The following is a 24,415-nucleotide window of genomic DNA, read 5'->3' as shown; positions in this document are numbered from 1 at the left end:
CTATAGGGCCAAAGGAAATATCCTCCGATAACAAAGAGAAACAAGCTTTCTGAGAAACTTCTTTGCGTTCTGTGAAATCATCTCACAGAGTTACAGCTTCCCCCTCAAGAAGCCTTTCGCTAAGACAGTTCTTGTGGAATTGGCAAAGTGATATTTGGAAGCCCATAGAGGACTATGGTGAAAAAGGAAATATCCTCAGATGAAATCTGGAAAGAAGATTTCTGAGAAACTGCTTAGTGTTCTGTTAATTCATCTCACAGAGTTACATCTGTATTTCGTGGATCTCTTTGCTAGCCTTATTTCTGTGGAATCTGAGAACAGATATTTCGGATCCCATTGAAGACTATAGGGCCAAAGGAAATATCCTCCGATAAAAAGAGAAAGAAGCTTTCTGAGAAACTTCTTTGCGTTCTGTGAAATCATCTCACATAGTTACAGCTTTCATCTCAAGAAGCCTTTCGCTAAGGCAGTTCTTGTGGAATTGGCAAAGTGGTTTTTTGGAAGCCCATAGAGGGCTATGGTGAAAAAGGAAATATCCTCAGATGAAATCTGGAAAGAAACTTTCTGGAAACTGCTTAGTGTTCTGTTAATTCATCTCACAGAGTTACATCTGCATTTCGTGAATCTCTTTGCTAGCCTTATTTCTGTGGAATCTGAGAACAGATATTTCGGATCCCATTGACGACTGTAGGGCCAAAGGAAATATCCTCCGATAACAAAGAGAAAGAAGTTTTCTGAGAAACTTCTTTGCCTTCTGTGAAATCATCTCACAGAGTTGCAGCTTTCCCCGCAAGAAGCCTTTCACTAAGACAGTTCTTGTGGAATTGGCAAAGTGATATTTGGAAGCCCGTAGAGGGCTATGGTGAAAAAGGAAATATCCTCAGATGAAATCTGTAAAGAAGCTTTCTGAGAAACTGCTTAGTGTTCGGTTAATTCATCTCACAGTGTTACATCTGTATTTCGTGGATCTCTTTGCTAGCCTTATTTCTGTGGAATCTCAGAACAGATATTTCGGATCCCTTTGAAGACTATAGAGCCAAAGGAAATATCCTCCGGTAACAAAGAGAAAGAAGCTTTCTGAGAAACTTCTTTGTGTTCTGTTGAATCATCTCACAGAGTTACAGCTTTCCACTCAAAAAGCCTTTCGCTAAGACAGTTCTTGTGGAATTGGCAAAGTGATATTTGGAAGCCCATAGAGGGCTATGGCGAAAAAGGAAATATCCTCAGATGAAATCTGGAAAGAAGCTTTCTGAGAAACTGCTTAGTGTTCTGTTAATTCATCTCACAGAGTTACATCTGTATTTCGTGGATCTCCTTGCTAGCCTTATTTCTGTGGAATCTGAGAACAGATATTTCGGATCCCATTGAAGACTATAGGGCCAAAGGAAATATCCTCCGATAACAAAGAGAAGAGAAGTTTTCTGAGAAACTTCTTTGCGTTCTGTGAAATCATCTCACAGAGTTACAGCTTTCCCCTCAAAAAGCCTTTCGCTAAGACAGTTCTTGTGGAATTGGCAAAGTGATATTTGGAAGCCCATAGAGGGCTATGGTGAAAAAGGAAATATCCTCAGATGAAATCTGGAAAGAAGCTTTCTGAGAAACTGCTTAGTGTTCTGTTAATTCATCTCACAGAGTTACATCTGTATTTCGTGGATCTCTTTGCTAGCCTTATTTCTGTGGAATCTGAGAACAGATATTTCGGATCCCATTGAAGACTGTAGGGCCAAAGGAAATATCCTCTGATAACAAAGAGAAAGAAGTTTTCTGAGAAACTTCTTTGCATTCTGTGAAATCATCTCATGGAGTTACAGCTTTCCCCTCAAGAAGCCTTTCCCTAAAACAGTTCTTGTGGAATTGGTAAAGTGATATTTGGAACCCCTAGAGGGCTATGGTGAAAAAGGAAATATCCTCAGATGAAATCTGGAAAGAAGCTTTCTGAGAAACTGCTTAGTGTTCTGTTAATTCATCTCACAGAGTTACATCTGTATTTCGTGGATCTCTTTACTAGCCTTATTTCTGTGGAATCTGAGAACAGATATTTCGGATCCCTTTGAAGACTATAGGGCCAAAGGAAATATCCTCCGGTAACAAAGAGAAAGAAGCTTTCTGAGAAACTTCTTTGTGTTCTGTTGAATCATCTCACAGAGTTACAGCTTTCCACTCAAGAAGCCTTTCGCTAAGACAGTTCTTGTGGAATTGGCAAAGTGATATTTGAAGCCCATAGAGGGCTATGGTGAAAAAGGAAATATCCTCAGATGAAATCTGGAAAGAAGCTTTCTGAGAAACTGCTTAGTGTTCTGTTAATTCATCTCACAGAGTTACATCTGTATTTCGTGGATCTCCTTGCTAGCCTTATTTCTGTGGAATCTGAGAACAGATATTTCGGATCCCATTGAAGACTATAGGGCCAAAGGAAATATCCTCCGATAACAAAGAGAAGAGAAGTTTTCTGAGAAACTTCTTTGCGTTCTGTGAAATCATCTCACAGAGTTACAGCTTTCCCCTCAGAAAGCCTTTCGCTAAGACAGTTCTTGTGGAATTGGCAAAGTGATATTTGGAAGCCCATAGAGGGCTATGGTGAAAAAGGAAATATCCTCAGATGAAATCTGGAAAGAAGCTTTCTGAGAAACTGCTTAGTGTTCTGTTAATTCATCTCACAGAGTTACATCTGTATTTCGTGGATCTCTTTGCTAGCCTTATTTCTGTGGAATCTGAGAACAGATATTTCGGATCCCATTGAAGACTATAGGGCCAAAGGAAATATCCTCCGATAACAAAGAGAAAGAAGCTTTCTGAGAAACTTCGTTGCGTTCTGTGAAATCATCTCACAGAATTACAGCTTTCCCCTCAAGAAGCCTTTCACTAAGACAGTTCTTGTGGAATTGGCAAAGTGATATTTGGAAGCCCATAGAGGGCTATGGTGAAAAAGGAAATATCCTCAGATGAAATCTGGAAAGAAGCTTTCTGAGAAACTGCTTAGTGTTCGGTTAATTCATCTCACAGAGTTATATCTGTATTTCGTGGATCTCCTTGCTAGCCTTATTTCTGTGGAATCTCAGAACAGATATTTCGGATCACTTTGAAGACTATAGGGCCAAAGGAAATATCCTCCGATAACAAAGAGAAAGAAGTTTTCTGAGAAACGTCTTTGCGTTCTGTGAAATCATCTCACAGAGTTACAGCTTTCCCCTTGAAAAGCCTTTCGCTAAGACAGTTCTTGTGGAATTGGCAAAGTGATATTTGGAAGCCCATAGAGGGCTATGGTGAAAAAGGAAATATCCTCAGATGAAATCTGGAAAGAAGCTTTCTGAGAAACTGCTTTGTGTTCTGTTAATTCATCTCACAGAGTTACATCTGTATTTCGTGGATCTCTTTGCTAGCCTTATTTCTGTGGAATCTGAGAACAGATATTTCGGATCCCATTGAAGACTGTAGGGCCAAAGGAAATATCCTCCGATAACAAAGAGAAAGAAATTTTCTGAGAAACTTCTTTGCGTTCTGTGAAACATCTCACAGAGTTACAGCTTTCCCCTCAAGAAGCCTTTCGCTAAGACAGTTCTTGTGGAATTGGCAAAGTGATATTTGGAAGCCCATAGAGGGCTATGGTGAAAAAGGAAATATCCTCAGATGAAATCTGGAAAGAAGCTTTCTGAGAAACTGCTTAGTGTTCTGTTAATTCATCTCACAGAGTTACATCTGTATTTCGTGGATCTCTTTGCTAGCCTTATTTCTGTGGAATCTCAGAACAGATATTTCGGATCCCTTTGAAGACTATAGGACCAAAGGAAATATCCTCCGGTAACAAAGAGAAAGAAAATTTCTGAGAAACTTCTTTGTGTTCTGTTGAATCATCTCACAGAGTTACAGCTTTCCACTCAAGAAGCCTTTCGCTAAGACAGTTCTTGTGGAATTGGCAAAGTGATATTTGGAAGCCCATAGAGGGCTATGGTGAAAAAGGAAATATCCTCAGATGAAATCTGGAAAGAAGCTTTCTGAGAAACTGCTTAGTGTTCTGTTAATTCATCTCACAGAGTTACATCTGTATTTCCTGGATCTCTTTGCTAGCCTTATTTCTGTGGTATCTGAGAACAGATATTTCGGATCCCTTTAACGACTATAGGGCCAAAGGAAATATCCTCCGATAACAAAGAGAAAGAAGCTTTCTGAGAAACTTCGTTGCGTTCTGTGAAATCATCTCAGAGAGTTACAGCTTTCCCCTCAAGAAGCCTTTCGCTAAGACAGTTCTTGTGGAATTGGCAAAGTGATATTTGGAAGCCCATAGAGGGCTATGGTGAAAAAGGAAATATCCTCAGATGAAATCTGGAAAGAAGCTTTCTGAGAAACTGCTTAGTGTTCTGTTAATTCATCTCACAGAGTTACATCTGTATTTTGTGGATCTCTTTGCTCGCCTTATTTCTGTGGAATCTCAGAACAGATATTTCGGATCCCTTTGAAGACTATAGGGCCAAAGGAAATATCCTCCGATAACAAAGAGAAAGAAGCTTTCTGAGAAACTTCTTTGTGTTCTGTTGAATCATCTCACAGAGTTACAGCTTTCCACTCAAGAAGCCTTTCGCTAAGACAATTCTTGTGGAATTGGCAAAGTGATATTTGGAAGCCCATAGAGGGCTATGGTGAAAAAGGAAATATCCTCAGATGAAATCTGGAAAGAAGCTTTCTGAGAAACTGCTTAGTGTTCTGTTAATTCATCTCACAGAGTTACATCTGTATTTCGTGGATCTCTTTGCTAGCCTTATTTCTGTGGAATATGAGAACAGATATTTCGGATCCCTTTGAAGACTATAGGGTCAAAGGAAATGTCCTCCGATAACAAAGAGAATGAAGTTTTCTGAGAAACTTCTTTTCGTTCTGTGAAATCATCTCACAGATTTACAGCTTTCCCCTCAAGAAGCCTTTCGCTAAGACAGTTCTTGTGGAATTGGCAAAGTGATATTTGGAAGCCCTTACAGGGCTATGGTGAAATAGGAAATATCCTCAGATGAAATCTGGAAAGAAGCTTTCTGAGAAACGGCTTAGTGTTCTGTTAATTCATCTCACAGAGTTACATCTGTATTTCGTGGATCTCATTGCTAGCCTTATTTCTGTGGAATCTGAGAACAGATATTTCGGATCCCATTGAAGACTATAGGGCCAAAAGAAATAACCTCCGATAACAAAGAGAAAGAAGCTTTTTGAGAAACTTCTTTGTGTTCTGTGAAATCATCTCACAGAGTTACAGCTTTCCCCTCAAGAAGCCTTTCGCTAAGACAGTTCTTGTGGAATTGGCAAAGTGATATTTGGAAGCCCATAGAGGGCTATGGTGAAAAAGGAAATATCCTCAGATGAAATCTGGAAAGAAGCTTTCTGAGAAACTGCTTAGTGTTCGGTTAATTCATCTCAAAGAGTTACATCTGTATTTCGTGGATCTCTTTGCTAGCCTTATTTCTGTGGAATCTGAGAAGAGATATTTCGGATCCCTTTGAAGACTATAGGGCCAAAGGAAATATCCTACGATAACAAAGAGAAAGAAGCTTTCTGAGAAACTTCTTTGTGTTCTTTGAAATCATCTCACAGAGTTACAGCTTTCCCCTCAAGAAGCCTTTCGCTAAGACAGTTCTTGTGGAATTGGCAAAGTGATATTTGGAAGCCCATAGAGGGCTATGGTGAAAAAGGAAATATCCTCAGATGAAATCTGGAAAGAAGCTTTCTGAGAAACTGCTTAGTGTTCTGTTAATTCATCTCACAGAGTTACATCTGTATTTCGTGGATCTCCTTGCTAGCCTTATTTCTGTGGAATCTGAGAACAGATATTTCGGATCCCATTGAAGACTATAGGGCCAAAGGAAATATCCTCCGATAACAAAGAGAAGAGAAGTTTTCTGAGAAACTTCTTTGCGTTCTGTGAAATCATCTCACAGAGTTACAGCTTTCCCCTCAAAAAGCCTTTCGCTAAGACAGTTCTTGTGGAATTGGCAAAGTGATATTTGGAAGCCCATAGAGGGCTATGGTGAAAAAGGAAATATCCTCAGATGAAATCTGGAAAGAAGCTTTCTGAGAAACTGCTTAGTGTTCTGTTAATTCATCTCACAGAGTTACATCTGTATTTCGTGGATCTCTTTGCTAGCCTTATTTCTGTGGAATCTGAGAACAGATATTTCGGATCCCTTTGAAGACTATAGGGCCAAAGGAAATATCCTCCGGTAACAAAGAGAAAGAAGCTTTCTGAGAAACTTCTTTGTGTTCTGTTGAATCATCTCACAGAGTTACAGCTTTCCACTCAAGAAGCCTTTCGCTAAGACAGTTCTTGTGGAATTGGCAATGTGATATTTGGAAGCCCATAGAGGGCTATGGTGAAAAAGGAAATATCCTCAGATGAAATCTGGAAAGAAGCTTTCTGAGAAACTGCTTAGTGTTCTGTTAATTCATCTCACAGAGTTACATCTGTATTTCGTGGATCTCCTTGCTAGCCTTATTTCTGTGGAATCTGAGAACAGATATTTCGGATCCCATTGAAGACTACAGGGCCAAAGGAAATATCCTCCGATAACAAAGAGAAGAGAAGTTTTCTGAGAAACTTCTTTGCGTTCTGTGAAATCATCTCACAGAGTTACAGCTTTCCCCTCAAAAAGCCTTTCGCTAAGACAGTTCTTGTGGAATTGGCAAGGTGATATTTGGAAGCCCATAGAGGGCTATGGTGAAAAAGGAAATATCCTCAGATGAAATCTGGAAAGAAGCTTTCTGAGAAACTGCTTAGTGTTCTGTTAATTCATCTCACAGAGTTACATCTGTATTTCGTGGATATCTTTGCTAGCCTTATTTCTGTGGAATCTGAGAACAGATATTTCGGATCCCATTGAAGACTGTAGGGCCAAAGGAAATATCCTCTGATAACAAAGAGAAAGAAGTTTTCTGAGAAACTTCTTTGCGTTCTGTGAAATCATCTCACGGAGTTACAGCTTTCCCCTCAAGAAGCCTTTCCCTAAGACAGTTCTTGTGGAATTGGTAAAGTGATATTTGGAAGCCCATAGAGGGCTATGGTGAAAAAGGAAATATCCTCAGATGAAATCTGGAAAGAAGCTTTCTGAGAAACTGCTTAGTGTTCTGTTAATTCATCTCACAGAGTTACATCTGTATTTCCTGGATCTCTTTGGTAGCCTTATTTCTGTGGAATCTGAGAACAGATATTTCGGATCCCTTTGAAGACTATAGGGCGAAAGGAAATATCCTCCGGTAACAAAGAGAAAGAAGCTTTCTGAGAAACTTCTTTGTGTTCTGTTGAATCATCTCACAGAGTTACAGCTTTCCACTCAAGAAGCCTTTCGCTAAGACAGTTCTTGTGGAATTGGCAAAGTGATATTTGGAAGCCCATAGAGGGCTATGGTGAAAAAGGAAATATCTTCAGATGAAATCTGGAAAAAGCTTTCTGAGAAACTGCTTAGTGTTCTGCTAATTCATCTCACAGAGTTACATCTGTATTTCGTGGATCTCTTTGCTAGCCTTATTTCTGTGGAATCTGAGAACAGATATTTCGGATCCCATTGAAGACTATAGGGCCAAAGGAAATATCCTCCGATAACAAAGAGAAAGAAGCTTTCTGAGAAACTTCGTTGCGTTCTGTGAAATCATCTCACAGAGTTACAGCTTTCCCCTCAAGAAGCCTTTCACTAAGACAGTTCTTGTGGAATTGGCAAAGTGATATTTGGAAGCCCATAGAGGGCTATGGTGAAAAAGGAAATATCCTCAGATGAAATCTGGAAAGAAGCTTTCTGAGAAACTGCTTAGTGTTCGGTTAATTCATCTCACAGAGTTATATCTGTATTTCGTGGATCTCTTTGCTAGCCTTATTTCTGTGGAATCTCAGAACAGATATTTCGGATCCCTTTGAAGACTATAGGGTAAAAGGAAATGTCCTCCGATAACAAAGAGAAAGAAGCTTTCTGAGAAACTTCTTTGCGTTCTGTGAAATCATCTCACAGATTTACAGCTTTCCCCTCAAGAAGCCTTTCGCTAAGACAGTTCTTGTGGAATTGGCAAAGTGATATTTGGAAGCACAAAGAGGGGTATGTTGAAAAAGGAAATATCCTCAGATGAAATCTGGAAAGAAGCTTTTTGAGAAACTGCTTAGTGTTCGGTTCATTCATCTCCGAGAGTTACATCTGTATTTTGTGGATCTCTTTGCTAGCCTTATTTCTGTGGAATCTGAGAACAGATATTTCGGATCCCATTGATGACTATAGGGCCAAAGGAAATATCCTCCGATAACAAAGAGAAAGAAGCTTTCTGAGAAACTTCTATGCGTTCTGTGAAATTATCTCAGAGAGTTACAGCTTTCCCCTCAAGAAGCCTTTCGCTAAGACAGTTCTTGTGGAATTGGCAAAATGATATTTGGACCCCTTAGAGGGCTATAGTGAAAAATGAAATATCCTCAGATGAAATGTGGAAAGAAGCTTTCTGAGAAACTGCTTAGTGTTCAGTTAATTCATCTCACAGAGTTACATCTGTGTTTCCTGGATCTCTTTGCTAGCCTTATTTCTGTGGAATCTGAGAACAGATATTTCGGATCCCATTGAAGACTATAGGGCCAAAGGAAATATCCTCCGATAACAAATAGAAAGAAGCTTTCTGAGAAACTTCTTTGCGTTCTGTGAAATCATCTCACAGAGTTACAGCTTTCCCCTCAAGAAGCCTTTCGCTAAGACAGTTCTTGTGGAATTGGCAAAGTGATAATTGGAAGCCCATAGCGGGCTATGGTGAAAAAGGAAATATCCTCAGATGAAATCTGGAAAGAAGCTTTCTGAGAAACTGCTTAGTGTTCTGTTAATTCATCTCACAGAGTTACATCTGTATTTCATGGATCTGTTTGCTAGCCTTATTTCTGTGGAATCTCAGAACAGATATTTCGGATCCCATTGAAGACTAAAGGGCCAAAGGAAATATCCTCCGATAACAAAGAGAAAGAAGCTTTCTGAGAAACTTTTTTGTGTTCTGTGAAATCATCTCACAGAGTTACAGCTTTCCCCTCAAGAAGCCTTTCGCTAAGACAGTTCTTGTGGAATTGGCAAGGTGATATTTGGAAGCCCAGCGAGGGCTATGGTGAAAAAGGAAATATCCTCAGATGAAATCTGGAAAGAAACTTTCTGAGAAACTGCTTAGTGTTCGGTTAATTCATCTCACAGAGTTACATCTGTATTTCGTGGATCTCTTTGCTAGCCTTATTTCTGTGGAATCTAAAAACAGATATTTCGGATCCCTTTGAAGACTATAGGGCCAAAGGAAATATCCTCCGATAACAAAGAAAAAGAAGCGTTCTGAGAAACTTCTTTGTGTTCTGTGAAATCATCTCAGAGAGTTACAGCTTTCCCCTCAAGAAGCCTTTCGCTAAGACAGTTCTTGTGGAATTGGCAAAGTGATATTTGGAAGCCCATAGAGGGCTATGGTGAAAAAGGAAATATCCTGAGATGAAATCTGGAAAGAAGCTTTCTGAGAAACTGCTTAGTGTTCTGTTACCTCATCTCACAAAGTTACATCTGCGTTTCGTGGATCTCTTTGCTAGCCTTATTTCTGTGGAATCTGAGAACAGATATTTCGGATCCCATTGAAGACCATAGGGCCAAAGGAAATATCCTCCGATAACAAAGAGAAAGAAGCTTTCTGAGAAACTTCTTTGTGTTCTGTGAAATCATCTCACAGAGTTACAGCTTTCCCCTCAAGAAGCCTTTCGCTAAGACAGTTCTTGTGGAATTGGCAAAGTGATATTTGGAAGCCCTTAGAGGGCTATGGTGAAAAAGGAAATATCCTCAGATGAAATCTGGAAAGAAGCTTTCTGAGAAACTCCTTAGTGTTCGGTTAATTCATCTCACAGAGTTACATCTGTATTTCGTGGATCTCTTTGCTAGCCTTATTTCTGTGGAATCTGAGAACAGATATTTCGGATCCCATTGAAGACTATAGGGCCAAAGGAAATACCCTCCGATAACAAATAGAAAGAAACTTTCTGAGAAACTGCTTTGCGTTCAGTGAAATCATCTCACAGAGTTACAGCTTTCCCATAAGAAGCCTTTCGCTAAGACAGTTCTTGTGGAATTGGCAAAGTGATATTTGGAAGCCCATAGAGGGCTGTGGTGAAAAAGGAAATATCCTCAGATTAAATCTGGAAAGAAGCTTTCTGAGAAACTGCTTAGTGTTCGGTTAATTCATCTCACAGAGTTACATCTGTATTTCGTGGATCTCTTTGCTAGCCTTATTTCTGTGGAAACTGAGAACAGATATTTCGGATCCCTTTGAAGACTATAGTTACAAAGGAAATATCCTCCGATAACAAAGAGAAAGAAGCTTTCTGAGAAACTTCTTTGTGTTCTGTGAAATCATCTCACAGAGTTACAGCTTTCCCCTCAAGAAGCCTTTCGCTAAGACAGTTCTTGTGGAATTGGCAAAGTGATATTTGGAAGCCCATAGAGGGCTATGGTGAAAAAGGAAATATCCTCAGATGAAATCTGGAAAGAAGCTTTCTGAGAAACTGCTTAGTGTTCTGTTAATTCATCTCACAGAGTTACATCTGTATTTCGTGAATCTCTTTGCTAGCCTTATTTCTGTGGAATATGAGAACAGATATTTCGGATCCCTTTGAAGACTATAGTGTCAAAGGAAATATCCTCCGATAACAAAGAGAAAGAAGCTTTCTGAGAAACTTCTTTGCGTTCTGTGAAATCATCTCACAGATTTACAGCTTTCCCCTCAAGAAGCCTTTCGCTAAGACAGTTATTGTGGAATTGGCAAAGTGATATTTGGAAGCCCTTAGAGGGCTATGGTGAAAAAGGAAATATCCTCAGATGAAATCTGGAAAGAAGCTTTTTGAGAAACTGCTTAGTGTTCGGTTAATTCATCTCACAGAGTTATATCTGTATTTCGTGGATCTCTTTGCTAGCCTTATTTCTGTGGAATCTCAGAACAGATATTTTGGATCCCTTTGAAGACTATAGGGCCAAAGGAAATATCCTCCGATAACAAAGAGAAAGAAGTTTTCTGAGAAACTTCTTTGCGTTCTGTGAAATCATCTCACAGAGTTACAGCTTTCCCCTTGAAAAGCCTTTCGCTAAGACAGTTCTTGTGGAATTGGCAAAGTGATATTTGGAAGCCCATAGAGGGCTATGGTGAAAAAGGAAATATCCTCAGATGAAATCTGGAAAGAAGCTTTCTGAGAAACTGCTTACTGTTCTGTTAATTCATCTCACAGAGTTACATCTGTATTTCGTGGATCTCTTTGCTAGCCTTATTTCTGTGGAATCTGAGAACAGATATTTCGGATCCCATTGAAGACTGTAGGGCCAAAGGAAATATCCTCCGATAACAAAGAGAAAGAAGCTTTCTGAGAAACTTCGTTGCGTTCTGTGAAATCATCTCAGAGAGTTACAGCTTTCCCCTCAAGAAGCCTTTCGCTAAGACAGTTCTTGTGGAATTGGCAAAGTGATATTTGGAAGCCCATAGAGGGCTATGGTGAAAAAGGAAATATCCTCAGATGAAATCTGGAAAGAAGCTTTCTGAGAAACTGCTTAGTGTTCGGTTAATTCATCTCACAGAGTTACATCTGTATTTCGTGGATCTCTTTGCTAGCCTTATTTCTGTGGAATCTGAGAACAGATATTTCGGATCCCTTTGAAGACTATAGGGCCAAAGGAAATATCCTCCGGTAACAAAGAGAAAGAAGCTTTCTGAGAAACTTCTTTGTGTTCTGTTGAATCATCTCACAGAGTTACAGCTTTCCACTCAAGAAGCCTTTCGCTAAGACAGTTCTTGTGGAATTGGCAAAGTGATATTTGGAAGCCCATAGAGGGCTATGGTGAAAAAGGAAATATCCTCAGATGAAATCTGGAAAGAAGCTTTCTGAGAAACTGCTTGGTGTTCTGTTAATTCATCTCACAGAGTTACATCTGTATTTCGTGGATCTCTTTGCTAGCCTTATTTCTGTGGAACATGAGAACAGATATTTCGGATCCCTTTGAAGACTATAGGGTCAAAGGAAATGTCCTCCGATAACAAAGAGAAAGAAGCTTTCTGAGAAACTTCTTTGCGTTCTGTGAAATCATCTCACAGATTTACAGCTTTCCCCTCAAGAAGCCTTTCGCTAAGACAGTTATTGTGGAATTGGCAAAGTGATATTTGGAAGCCCTTAGAGGGCTATGGTGAAAAAGGAAATATCCTCAGATGAAATCTGGAAAGAAGCTTTCTGAGAAACTGCTTAGTGTTCTGTTAATTCATCTCACAGAGTTACATCTGTATTTCGTGGATCTCATTGCTAGCCTTATTTCTGTGGAATCTGAGAACAGATATTTCGGATCCCATTGAAGACTATAGGGCCAAAAGAAATAACCTCCGATAACAAAGAGAAAGAAGCTTTTTGAGAAAATTCTTTGTGTTCTGTGAAATCATCTCACAGAGTTACAGCTTTCCCCTCAAGAAGCCTTTCGCTAAGACAGTTCTTGTGGAATTGGCAAAGTGATATTTGGAAGCCCATAGAGGGCTATGGTGAAAAAGGAAATATCCTCAGATGAAATCTGGAAAGAAGCTTTCTGAGAAACTGCTTAGTGTTCGGTTAATTCATCTCAAAGAGTTACATCTGTATTTCGTGGATCTCTTTGCTAGCCTTATTTCTGTGGAATCTGAGAACAGATATTTCGGATCCCTTTGAAGACTATAGGGCCAAAGGAAATATCCTACGATAACAAAGAGAAAGAAGCTTTCTGAGAAACTTCTTTGTGTTCTTTGAAATCATCTCACAGAGTTACAGCTTTCCCCTCAAGAAGCCTTTCGCTAAGACAGTTCTTGTGGAATTGGCAAAGTGATATTTGGAAGCCCATAGAGGGCTATGGTGAAACAGGAAATATCCTCAGATGAAATCTGGAAAGAAGCTTTCTGAGAAACTGCTTAGTGTTCTGTTAATTCATCTCACAGAGTTACATCTGTATTTCGTGGATCTCCTTGCTAGCCTTATTTCTGTGGAATCTGAGAACAGATATTTCGGATCCCATTGAAGACTATAGGGCCAAAGGAAATATCCTCCGATAACAAAGAGAAGAGAAGTTTTCTGAGAAACTTCTTTGCGTTCTGTGAAATCATCTCACAGAGTTACAGCTTTCCCCTCAAGAAGCCTTTCGCTAAGACAGTTCTTGTGGAATTGGCAAAGTGATATTTGGAAGCCCATAGAGGGGTATGGTGAAAAAGGAAATATCCTCAGAAGAAATCTGGAAAGAAGCTTTCTGAGAAACTGCTTAGTGTTCTGTTAATTCATCTCACAGAGTTACATCTATATTTCGCGGATCTCTTTGTTAGCCTTATTTCTGTGGAATCTGAGAACAGATATTTCGGATCCCTTTGAAGACTATAGGGCCAAAGGAAATATCCTCCGATAAGAAAGACAAAGAAGCTTTCTGAGAAACTTCTTTCCGTTATGTGAAATCATGTCACAGAGTTACAGCTTTCCACTCGAGAAGCCTTTCGCTAAGACTGTTCTTGTGGAATTGGCAACGTGATATTTGGAAGCCCATAGAGGGCTATGGTGAAAAAGGAAATATCCTCAGATGAAATCTGGAAAGAAGCTTTCTGAGAAACTGCTTAGTATTCTGTTAATTCATCTCACAGAGTTACATCTGTATTTCGTGGATCTCTTTGCTAGCCTTATTTCTGTGGAATCTGAGAACAGATATTTCGGATCCCATTGACGACTATAGGACCAAAGGAAATATCCTCCGATAACAAAGAGAAAGAAGCTTTCTGAGAAACTTCGTTGCGTTCTGTGAAATCATCTCACAGAGTTACAGCTTTCCCCTCAAGAAGCCTTTCGCTAAGACAGTTCTTGTGGAATTGGCAAAGTGATATTTGGAAGCCCATAGAGGGCTATGGTGAAAAAGGAAATATCCTCAGATGAAATCTGGAAAGAAGCTTTCTGAGAAACCGCTTAGTGTTCGGTTAATTCATCTCACAGAGTTACATCTGTATTTCGTGGATCTGTTTGCTAGCCTTATTTCTGTGCAAACTGAGAACAGATATTTCGGATCACATTGAAGACTATAGGGCCAAAAGAAATAACCTCCGATAACAAAGAGACAGAAGCTTTCTGAGAAACTTCTTTGTGTTCTGTGAAATCATCTCACAGAGTTACAGCTTTCCCCTCAAGAAGCCTTTCGCTAAGACAGTTCTTGTGGAATTGGCAAAGTGATATTTGGAAGCCCATAGAGGGCTATGGTGAAAAAGGAAATATCCTCACATGAAATCTGGAAAGAAGCTTTCTGAGAAACTGCTTAGTGTTCTGTTAATTCATCTCACAGAGTTACATCTGTATTTCGTGGATCTCCTTGCTAGCCTTATTTCTGTGGAATCTGAGAACAGATATTTCGGATCCCATTGAAGACTATAGGGCCAAAGGAAATATCCTCCGATAACAAAGAGAAGAGAAGTTTTCTGAGAAACTTCTTTGCGTTCTGTGAAATCATCTCACAGAGTTACAGCTTTCCCCTCAAAAAGCCTTTCGCTAAGACAGTTCTTGTGGAATTGGCAAAGTGATATTTGGAAGCCCATAGAGGGCTATGGTGAAAAAGGAAATATCCTCAGATGAAATCTGGAAAGAAGCTTTCTGAGAAACTGCTTAGTGTTCTGTTAATTCATCTCACAGAGTTACATCTGTATTTCGTGGATCTCTTTGCTAGCCTTATTTCTGTGGAATCTGAGAACAGATATTTCGGATCCCATTGAAGACTGTAGGGCCAAAGGAAATATCCTCCGATAACAAAGAGAAAGAAGTTTTCTGAGAAACTTCTTTGCGTTCTGTGAAATCATCTCACGGAGTTACAGCTTTCCCCTCAAGAAGCCTTTCGCTAAGACAGTTCTTGGGGAATTGGCAAAGTGATATTTGGAAGCCCATAGAGGGCTATGGTGAAAAAGGAAATATCCTCAGAAGAAATCTGGAAAGAAGCTTTCTGAGAAACTGCTTAGTGTTCTGTTAATTCATCTCACAGAGTTACATCTATATTTCGTGGATTTCTTTGTTAGCCTTATTTCTGTGGAATCTGAGAACAGATATTTCGGATCCCTTTGAAGACTATAGGGCCAAAGGAAATATCCTCCGATAAGAAAGACAAAGAAGCTTTCTCAGAAACTTCTTTCCGTTCTGTGAAATCATCTCACAGAGTTACAGCTTTCCACTCAAGAAGCCTTTCGCTAAGACAGTTCTTGTGGAATTGGCAACGTGATATTTGGAAGCCCATAGAGGGCTATGGTGAAAAAGGAAATATCCTCAGATGAAATCTGGAAAGAAGCTTTCTGAGAAACTGCTTAGTATTCTGGTAATTCATCTCACAGAGTTACATCTGTATTTCGTGGATCTCTTTGCTAGCCTTATTTCTGTGGAATCTGAGAACAGATATTTCGGATCCCATTGACGACTATAGGGCCAAAGGAAATATCCTCCGATAACAAAGAGAAAGAAGCTTTCTGAGAAACTTCGTTGCGTTCTGTGAAATCATCTCACAGAGTTACAGCTTTCCCCTCAAGAAGCCTTTCGCTAAGACAGTTCTTGTGGAATTGGCAAAGTGATATTTGGAAGCCCATAGAGGGCTATGGTGAAAAAGGAAATATCCTCAGATGAAATCTGGAAAGAAGCTTTCTGAGAAACCGCTTAGTGTTCGGTTAATTCATCTCACAGAGTTACATCTGTATTTCGTGGATCTCTTTGCTAGCCTTATTTCTGTGCAAACTGAGAACAGATATTTCGGATCACATTGAAGACTATAGGGCCAAAAGAAATAACCTCCGATAACAAAGAGACAGAAGCTTTCTGAGAAACTTCTTTGTGTTCTGTGAAATCATCTCACAGAGTTACAGCTTTCCCCTCAAGAAGCCTTTCGCTAAGACAGTTCTTGTGGAATTGGCAAAGTGATATTTGGAAGCCCATAGAGGGCTATGGTGAAAAAGGAAATATCCTCAGATGAAATCTGGAAAGAAGCTTTCTGAGAAACTGCTTAGTGTTCGGTTAATTCATCTCAAAGAGTTACATCTGTATTTCGTGGATCTCTTTGCTAGCCTTATTTCTGTGGAATCTGAGAACAGATATTTCGGATCCCTTTGAAGACTATAGGGCCAAAGGAAATATCCTACGATAACAAAGAGAAAGAAGCTTTCTGAGAAACTTCTTTGTGTTCTTTGAAATCATCTCACAGAGTTACAGCTTTCCCCTCAAGAAGCCTTTCGCTAAGACAGTTCTTGTGGAATTGGCAAAGTGATATTTGGAAGCCCATAGAGGGCTATGGTGAAACAGGAAATATCCTCAGATGAAATCTGGAAAGAAGCTTTCTGAGAAACTGCTTAGTGTTCTGTTAATTCATCTCACAGAGTTACATCTGTATTTCGTGGATCTCCTTGCTAGCCTTATTTCTGTGGAATCTGAGAACAGATATTTCGGATCCCATTGAAGACTATAGGGCCAAAGGAAATATCCTCCGATAACAAAGAGAAGAGAAGTTTTCTGAGAAACTTCTTTGCGTTCTGTGAAATCATCTCACAGAGTTACAGCTTTCCCCTCAAAAAGCCTTTCGCTAAGACAGTTCTTGTGGAATTGGCAAAGTGATATTTGGAAGCCCATAGAGGGCTATGGTGAAAAAGGAAATATCCTCAGATGAAATCTGGAAAGAAGCTTTCTGAGAAACTGCTTAGTGTTCTGTTAATTCATCTCACAGAGTTACATCTGTATTTCGTGGATCTCTTTGCTAGCCTTATTTCTGTGGAATCTGAGAACAGATATTTCGGATCCCATTGAAGACTGTAGGGCCAAAGGAAATATCCTCCGATAACAAAGAGAAAGAAGTTTTCTGAGAAACTTCTTTGCGTTCTGTGAAATCATCTCACGGAGTTACAGCTTTCCCCTCAAGAAGCCTTTCGCTAAGACAGTTCTTGTGGAATTGGCAAAGTGATATTTGGAAGCCCATAGAGGGCTATAGTGAAAAAGGAAATATCCTCAGATGAAATCTGGAAAGAAGCTTTCTGAGAAACTGCTTAGTGTTTTGTTAATTCATCTCACAGAGTTACATCTGTATTTCGTGGATCTCTTTGCTAGCCTTATTTCTGTGGAATCTGAGAACAGATATTTCGGATCCCTTTGAAGACTATAGGGCCAAAGTAAATATCCTCCGATAAGAAAGACAAAGAAGCTTTCTGAGAAACTTCTTTCCGTTCTGTGAAATCATCTCACAGAGTTACAGCTTTCCCCTCAAGAAGCATTTCGCTAAGACAGTTCTTGTGGAATTGGCAAAGTGATATTTGGAAGCCCATAGAGGGCTATGGTGAAAAAGGAAATATCCTCAGATGAAATCTGGAAAGAAGCTTTCTGAGAAACTGCTTAGTGTTCTGTTAATTCATCTCACAGAGTTACATCTGTATTTCGTGGATCTCTTTGCTAGCCTTATTTCTGTGGAATCTGAGAACAGATATTTCGGATCCCATTGAAGACTATAGGGCCAAAGGAAATATCCTCCGATAACAAAGAGAAAGAAGCTTTCTGAGAAACTTCGTTGCGTTCTGTGAAATCATCTCACAGAGTTACAGCTTTCCCCTCAAGAAGCCTTTCACTAAGACAGTTCTTGTGGAATTGGCAAAGTGATATTTGGAAGCCCATAGAGGGCTATGGTGAAAAAGGAAATATCCTCAGATGAAATCTGGAAAGAAGCTTTCTGAGAAACTGCTTAGTGTTCGGTTAATTCATCTCACAGAGTTATATCTGTATTTCGTGGATCTCTTTGCTAGCCTTATTTCTGTGGAATCTCAGAACAGATATTTCGGATCCCTTTGAAGACTATAGGGTAAAAGGAAATGTCCTCCGATAACAAAGAGAAAGAAGCTTTCTGAGAAACTTCTTTGCGTTCTGTGAAATCATCTCACAGATTTACAGCTTTCCCCTCAAGAAGCCTTTCGCTAAGACAGTTCTTGTGGAATTGGCAAAGTGATATTTGGAAGCACAAAGAGGGGTATGTTGAAAAAGGAAATATCCTCAGATGAAATCTGGAAAGAAGCTTTCTGAGAAACTGCTTAGTGTTCGGTTCATTCATCTCCGAGAGTTACATCTGTATTTTGTGGATCTCTTTGCTAGCCTTATTTCTGTGGAATCTGAGAACAGATATTTCGGATCCCATTGATGACTATAGGGCCAAAGGAAATATCCTCCGATAACAAAGAGAAAGAAGCTTTCTGAGAAACTTCTATGCGTTCTGTGAAATTATCTCAGAGAGTTACAGCTTTCCCCTCAAGAAGCCTTTCGCTAAGACAGTTCTTGTGGAATTGGCAAAATGATATTTGGACCCCTTAGAGGGCTATAGTGAAAAATGAAATATCCTCAGATGAAATGTGGAAAGAAGCTTTCTGAGAAACTGCTTAGTGTTCAGTTAATTCATCTCACAGAGTTACATCTGTGTTTCCTGGATCTCTTTGCTAGCCTTATTTCTGTGGAATCTGAGAACAGATATTTCGGATCCCATTGATGACTATAGGGCCAAAGGAAATATCCGCCGATAACAAATAGAAAGAAGCTTTCTGAGAAACTTCTTTGCGTTCTGTGAAATCATCTCACAGAGTTACAGCTTTCCCCTCAAGAAGCCTTTCGCTAAGACAGTTCTTGTGGAATTGGCAAAGTGATAATTGGAAGCCCATAGCGGGCTATGGTGAAAAAGGAAATATCCTCAGATGAAATCTGGAAAGAAGCTTTCTGAGAAACTGCTTAGTGTTCTGTTAATTCATCTCACAGAGTTACATCTGTATTTCATGGATCTGTTTGCTAGCCTTATTTCTGTGGAATCTCAGAACAGATATTTCGGATCCCATTGAAGACTAAAGGGCCAAAGGAAATATCCTCCGATAACAAAGAGAAAGAAGCTTTCTGAGAAACTTTTTTGTGTTCTGTGAAATCATCTCACAGAGTTACAGCTTTCCCCTCAAGAAGCCTTTCGCTAAGACAGTTCTTGTGGAATTGGCAAGGTGATATTTGGAAGCCCAGCGAGGGCTATGGTGAAAAAGGAAATATCCTCAGATGAAATCTGGAAAGAAACTTTCTGAGAAACTGCTTAGTGTTCGGTTAATTCATCTCACAGAGTTACATCTGTATTTCGTGGATCTCTTTGCTAGCCTTATTTCTGTGGAATCTAAAAACAGATATTTCGGATCCCTTTGAAGACTATAGGGCCAAAGGAAATATCCTCCGATAACAAAGAGAAAGAAGCGTTCTGAGAAACTTCTTTGTGTTCTGTGAAATCATCTCAGAGAGTTACAGCTTTCCCCTCAAGAAGCCTTTCGCTAAGACAGTTCTTGTGGAATTGGCAAAGTGATATTTGGAAGCCCATAGAGGGCTATGGTGAAAAAGGAAATATCCTGAGATGAAATCTGGAAAGAAGCTTTCTGAGAAACTGCTTAGTGTTCTGTTACCTCATCTCACAAAGTTACATCTGCGTTTCGTGGATCTCTTTGCTAGCCTTATTTCTGTGGAATCTGAGAACAGATATTTCGGATCCCATTGAAGACCATAGGGCCAAAGGAAATATCCTCCGATAACAAAGAGAAAGAAGCTTTCTGAGAAACTTCTTTGTGTTCTGTGAAATCATCTCACAGAGTTACAGCTTTCCCCTCAAGAAGCCTTTCGCTAAGACAGTTCTTGTGGAATTGGCAAAGTGATATTTGGAAGCCCTTAGAGGGCTATGGTGAAAAAGGAAATATCCTCAGATGAAATCTGGAAAGAAGCTTTCTGAGAAACTCCTTAGTGTTCGGTTAATTCATCTCACAGAGTTACATCTGTATTTCGTGGATCTCTTTGCTAGCCTTATTTCTGTGGAATCTGAGAACAGATATTTCGGATCCCATTGAAGACTATAGGGCCAAAGGAAATACCCTCCGATAACAAATAGAAAGAAACTTTCTGAGAAACTGCTTTGCGTTCTGTGAAATCATCTCACAGAGTTACAGCTTTCCCATAAGAAGCCTTTCGCTAAGACAGTTCTTGTGGAATTGGCAAAGTGATATTTGGAAGCCCATAGAGGGCTGTGGTGAAAAAGGAAATATCCTCAGATTAAATCTGGAAAGAAGCTTTCTGAGAAACTGCTTAGTGTTCGGTTAATTCATCTCACAGAGTTACATCTGTATTTCGTGGATCTCTTTGCTAGCCTTATTTCTGTGGAAACTGAGAACAGATATTTCGGATCCCTTTGAAGACTATAGTTACAAAGGAAATATCCTCCGATAACAAAGAGAAAGAAGCTTTCTGAGAAACTTCTTTGTGTTCTGTGAAATCATCTCACAGAGTTACAGCTTTCCCCTCAAGAAGCCTTTCGCTAAGACAGTTCTTGTGGAATTGGCAAAGTGATATTTGGAAGCCCATAGAGGGCTATGGTGAAAAAGGAAATATCCTCAGATGAAATCTGGAAAGAAGCTTTCTGAGAAACTGCTTAGTGTTCTGTTAATTCATCTCACAGAGTTACATCTGTATTTCGTGAATCTCTTTGCTAGCCTTATTTCTGTGGAATATGAGAACAGATATTTCGGATCCCTTTGAAGACTATAGTGTCAAAGGAAATATCCTCCGATAACAAAGAGAAAGAAGCTTTCTGAGAAACTTCTTTGCGTTCTGTGAAATCATCTCACAGATTTACAGCTTTCCCCTCAAGAAGCCTTTCGCTAAGACAGTTATTGTGGAATTGGCAAAGTGATATTTGGAAGCCCTTAGAGGGCTATGGTGAAAAAGGAAATATCCTCAGATGAAATCTGGAAAGAAGCTTTCTGAGAAACTGCTTAGTGTTCGGTTAATTCATCTCACAGAGTTATATCTGTATTTCGTGGATCTCTTTGCTAGCCTTATTTCTGTGGAATCTCAGAACAGATATTTTGGATCCCTTTGAAGACTATAGGGCCAAAGGAAATATCCTCCGATAACAAAGAGAAAGAAGTTTTCTGAGAAACTTCTTTGCGTTCTGTGAAATCATCTCACAGAGTTACAGCTTTCCCCTTGAAAAGCCTTTCGCTAAGACAGTTCTTGTGGAATTGGCAAAGTGATATTTGGAAGCCCATAGAGGGCTATGGTGAAAAAGGAAATATCCTCAGATGAAATCTGGAAAGAAGCTTTCTGAGAAACTGCTTACTGTTCTGTTAATTCATCTCACAGAGTTACATCTGTATTTCGTGGATCTCTTTGCTAGCCTTATTTCTGTGGAATCTGAGAACAGATATTTCGGATCCCATTGAAGACTGTAGGGCCAAAGGAAATATCCTCCGATAACAAAGAGAAAGAAGCTTTCTGAGAAACTTCGTTGCGTTCTGTGAAATCATCTCAGAGAGTTACAGCTTTCCCCTCAAGAAGCCTTTCGCTAAGACAGTTCTTGTGGAATTGGCAAAGTGATATTTGGAAGCCCATAGAGGGCTATGGTGAAAAAGGAAATATCCTCAGATGAAATCTGGAAAGAAGCTTTCTGAGAAACTGCTTAGTGTTCGGTTAATTCATCTCACAGAGTTACATCTGTATTTCGTGGATCTCTTTGCTAGCCTTATTTCTGTGGAATCTCAGAACAGATATTTCGGATCCCTTTGAAGACTATAGGGCCAAAGGAAATATCCTCCGGTAACAAAGAGAAAGAAGATTTCTGAGAAACTTCTTTGTGTTCTGTTGAATCATCTCACAGAGTTACAGCTTTCCACTCAAGAAGCCTTTCGCTAAGACAGTTCTTGTGGAATTGGCAAAGTGATATTTGGAAGCCCATAGAGGGCTATGGTGAAAAAGGAAATATCCTCAGATGAAATCTGGAAAGAAGCTTTCTGAGAAACTGCTTGGTGTTCTGTTAATTCATCTCACAGAGTTACATCTGTATTTCGTGGATCTCTTTGCTAGCCTTATTTCTGTGGAATATGAGAACAGATATTTCGGATCCCTTTGAAGACTATAGGGTCAAAGGAAATGTCCTCCGATAACAAAGAGAAAGAAGCTTTCTGAGAAACTTCTTTGCGTTCTGTGAAATCATCTCACAGATTTACAGCTTTCCCCTCAAGAAGCCTTTCGCTAAGACAGTTATTGTGGAATTGGCAAAGTGATATTTGGAAGCCCTTAGAGGGCTATGGTGAAAAAGGAAATATCCTCAGATGAAATCTGGAAAGAAGCTTTCTGAGAAACTGCTTAGTGTTCTGTTAATTCATCTCACAGAGTTACATCTGTATTTCGTGGATCTCATTGCTAGCCTTATTTCTGTGGAATCTGAGAACAGATATTTCGGATCCCATTGAAGACTATAGGGCCAAAAGAAATAACCTCCGATAACAAAGAGAAAGAAGCTTTTTGAGAAAATTCTTTGTGTTCTGTGAAATCATCTCACAGAGTTACAGCTTTCCCCTCAAGAAGCCTTTCGCTAAGACAGTTCTTGTGGAATTGGCAAAGTGATATTTGGAAGCCCATAGAGGGCTATGGTGAAAAAGGAAATATCCTCAGATGAAATCTGGAAAGAAGCTTTCTGAGAAACTGCTTAGTGTTCGGTTAATTCATCTCAAAGAGTTACATCTGTATTTCGTGGATCTCTTTGCTAGCCTTATTTCTGTGGAATCTGAGAACAGATATTTCGGATCCCTTTGAAGACTATAGGGCCAAAGGAAATATCCTACGATAACAAAGAGAAAGAAGCTTTCTGAGAAACTTCTTTGTGTTCTTTGAAATCATCTCACAGAGTTACAGCTTTCCCCTCAAGAAGCCTTTCGCTAAGACAGTTCTTGTGGAATTGGCAAAGTGATATTTGGAAGCCCATAGAGGGCTATGGTGAAAAAGGAAATATCCTCAGATGAAATCTGGAAAGAAGCTTTCTGAGAAACTGCTTAGTGTTCTGTTAATTCATCTCACAGAGTTACATCTGTATTTCGTGGATCTCCTTGCTAGCCTTATTTCTGTGGAATCTGAGAACAGATATTTCGGATCCCATTGAAGACTATAGGGCCAAAGGAAATATCCTCCGATAACAAAGAGAAGAGAAGTTTTCTGAGAAACTTCTTTGCGTTCTGTGAAATCATCTCACAGAGTTACAGCTTTCCCCTCAAGAAGCCTTTCGCTAAGACAGTTCTTGTGGAATTGGCAAAGTGATATTTGGAAGCCCATAGAGGGCTATGGTGAAAAAGGAAATATCCTCAGAAGAAATCTGGAAAGAAGCTTTCTGAGAAACTGCTTAGTGTTCTGTTAATTCATCTCACAGAGTTACATCTATATTTCACGGATCTCTTTGTTAGCCTTATTTCTGTGGAATCTGAGAACAGATATTTCGGATCCCTTTGAAGACTATAGGGCCAAAGGAAATATCCTCCGATAAGAAAGACAAAGAAGCTTTCTGAGAAACTTCTTTCCGTTCTGTGAAATCATGTCACAGAGTTACAGCTTTCCACTCGAGAAGCCTTTCGCTAAGACAGTTCTTGTGGAATTGGCAACGTGATATTTGGAAGCCCATAGAGGGCTATGGTGAAAAAGGAAATATCCTCAGATGAAATCTGGAAAGAAGCTTTCTGAGAAACTGCTTAGTATTCTGTTAATTCATCTCACAGAGTTACATCTGTATTTCGTGGATCTATTTGCTAGCCTTATTTCTGTGGAATCTGAGAACAGATATTTCGGATCCCATTGACGACTATAGGGCCAAAGGAAATATCCTCCGATAACAAAGAGAAAGAAGCTTTCTGAGAAACTTCGTTGCGTTCTGTGAAATCATCTCACAGAGTTACAGCTTTCCCCTCAAGAAGCCTTTCGCTAAGACAGTTCTTGTGGAATTGGCAAAGTGATATTTGGAAGCCCATAGAGGGCTATGGTGAAAAAGGAAATATCCTCAGATGAAATCTGGAAAGAAGCTTTCTGAGAAACCGCTTAGTGTTCGGTTAATTCATCTCACAGAGTTACATCTGTATTTCGTGGATCTGTTTGCTAGCATTATTTCTGTGCAAACTGAGAACAGATATTTCGGATCACATTGAAGACTATAGGGCCAAAAGAAATAACCTCCGATAACAAAGAGACAGAAGCTTTCTGAGAAACTTCTTTGTGTTCTGTGAAATCATCTCACAGAGTTACAGCTTTCCCCTCAAGAAGCCTTTCGCTAAGACAGTTCTTGTGGAATTGGCAAAGTGATATTTGGAAGCCCATAGAGGGCTATGGTGAAAAAGGAAATATCCTCACATGAAATCTGGAAAGAAGCTTTCTGAGAAACTGCTTAGTGTTCTGTTAATTCATCTCACAGAGTTACATCTGTATTTCGTGGATCTCCTTGCTAGCCTTATTTCTGTGGAATCTGAGAACAGATATTTCGGATCCCATTGAAGACTATAGGGCCAAAGGAAATATCCTCCGATAACAAAGAGAAGAGAAGTTTTCTGAGAAACTTCT

Source organism: Macaca mulatta, chromosome 10, assembly GCF_049350105.2.
Source record: "Macaca mulatta isolate MMU2019108-1 chromosome 10, T2T-MMU8v2.0, whole genome shotgun sequence".
In the NCBI taxonomy this organism is placed as follows: Eukaryota; Metazoa; Chordata; class Mammalia; order Primates; family Cercopithecidae; genus Macaca; species Macaca mulatta.
The sequence above is the reverse complement of the archived record's forward strand: the minus strand, read 5'-3'. Positions refer to the sequence as shown.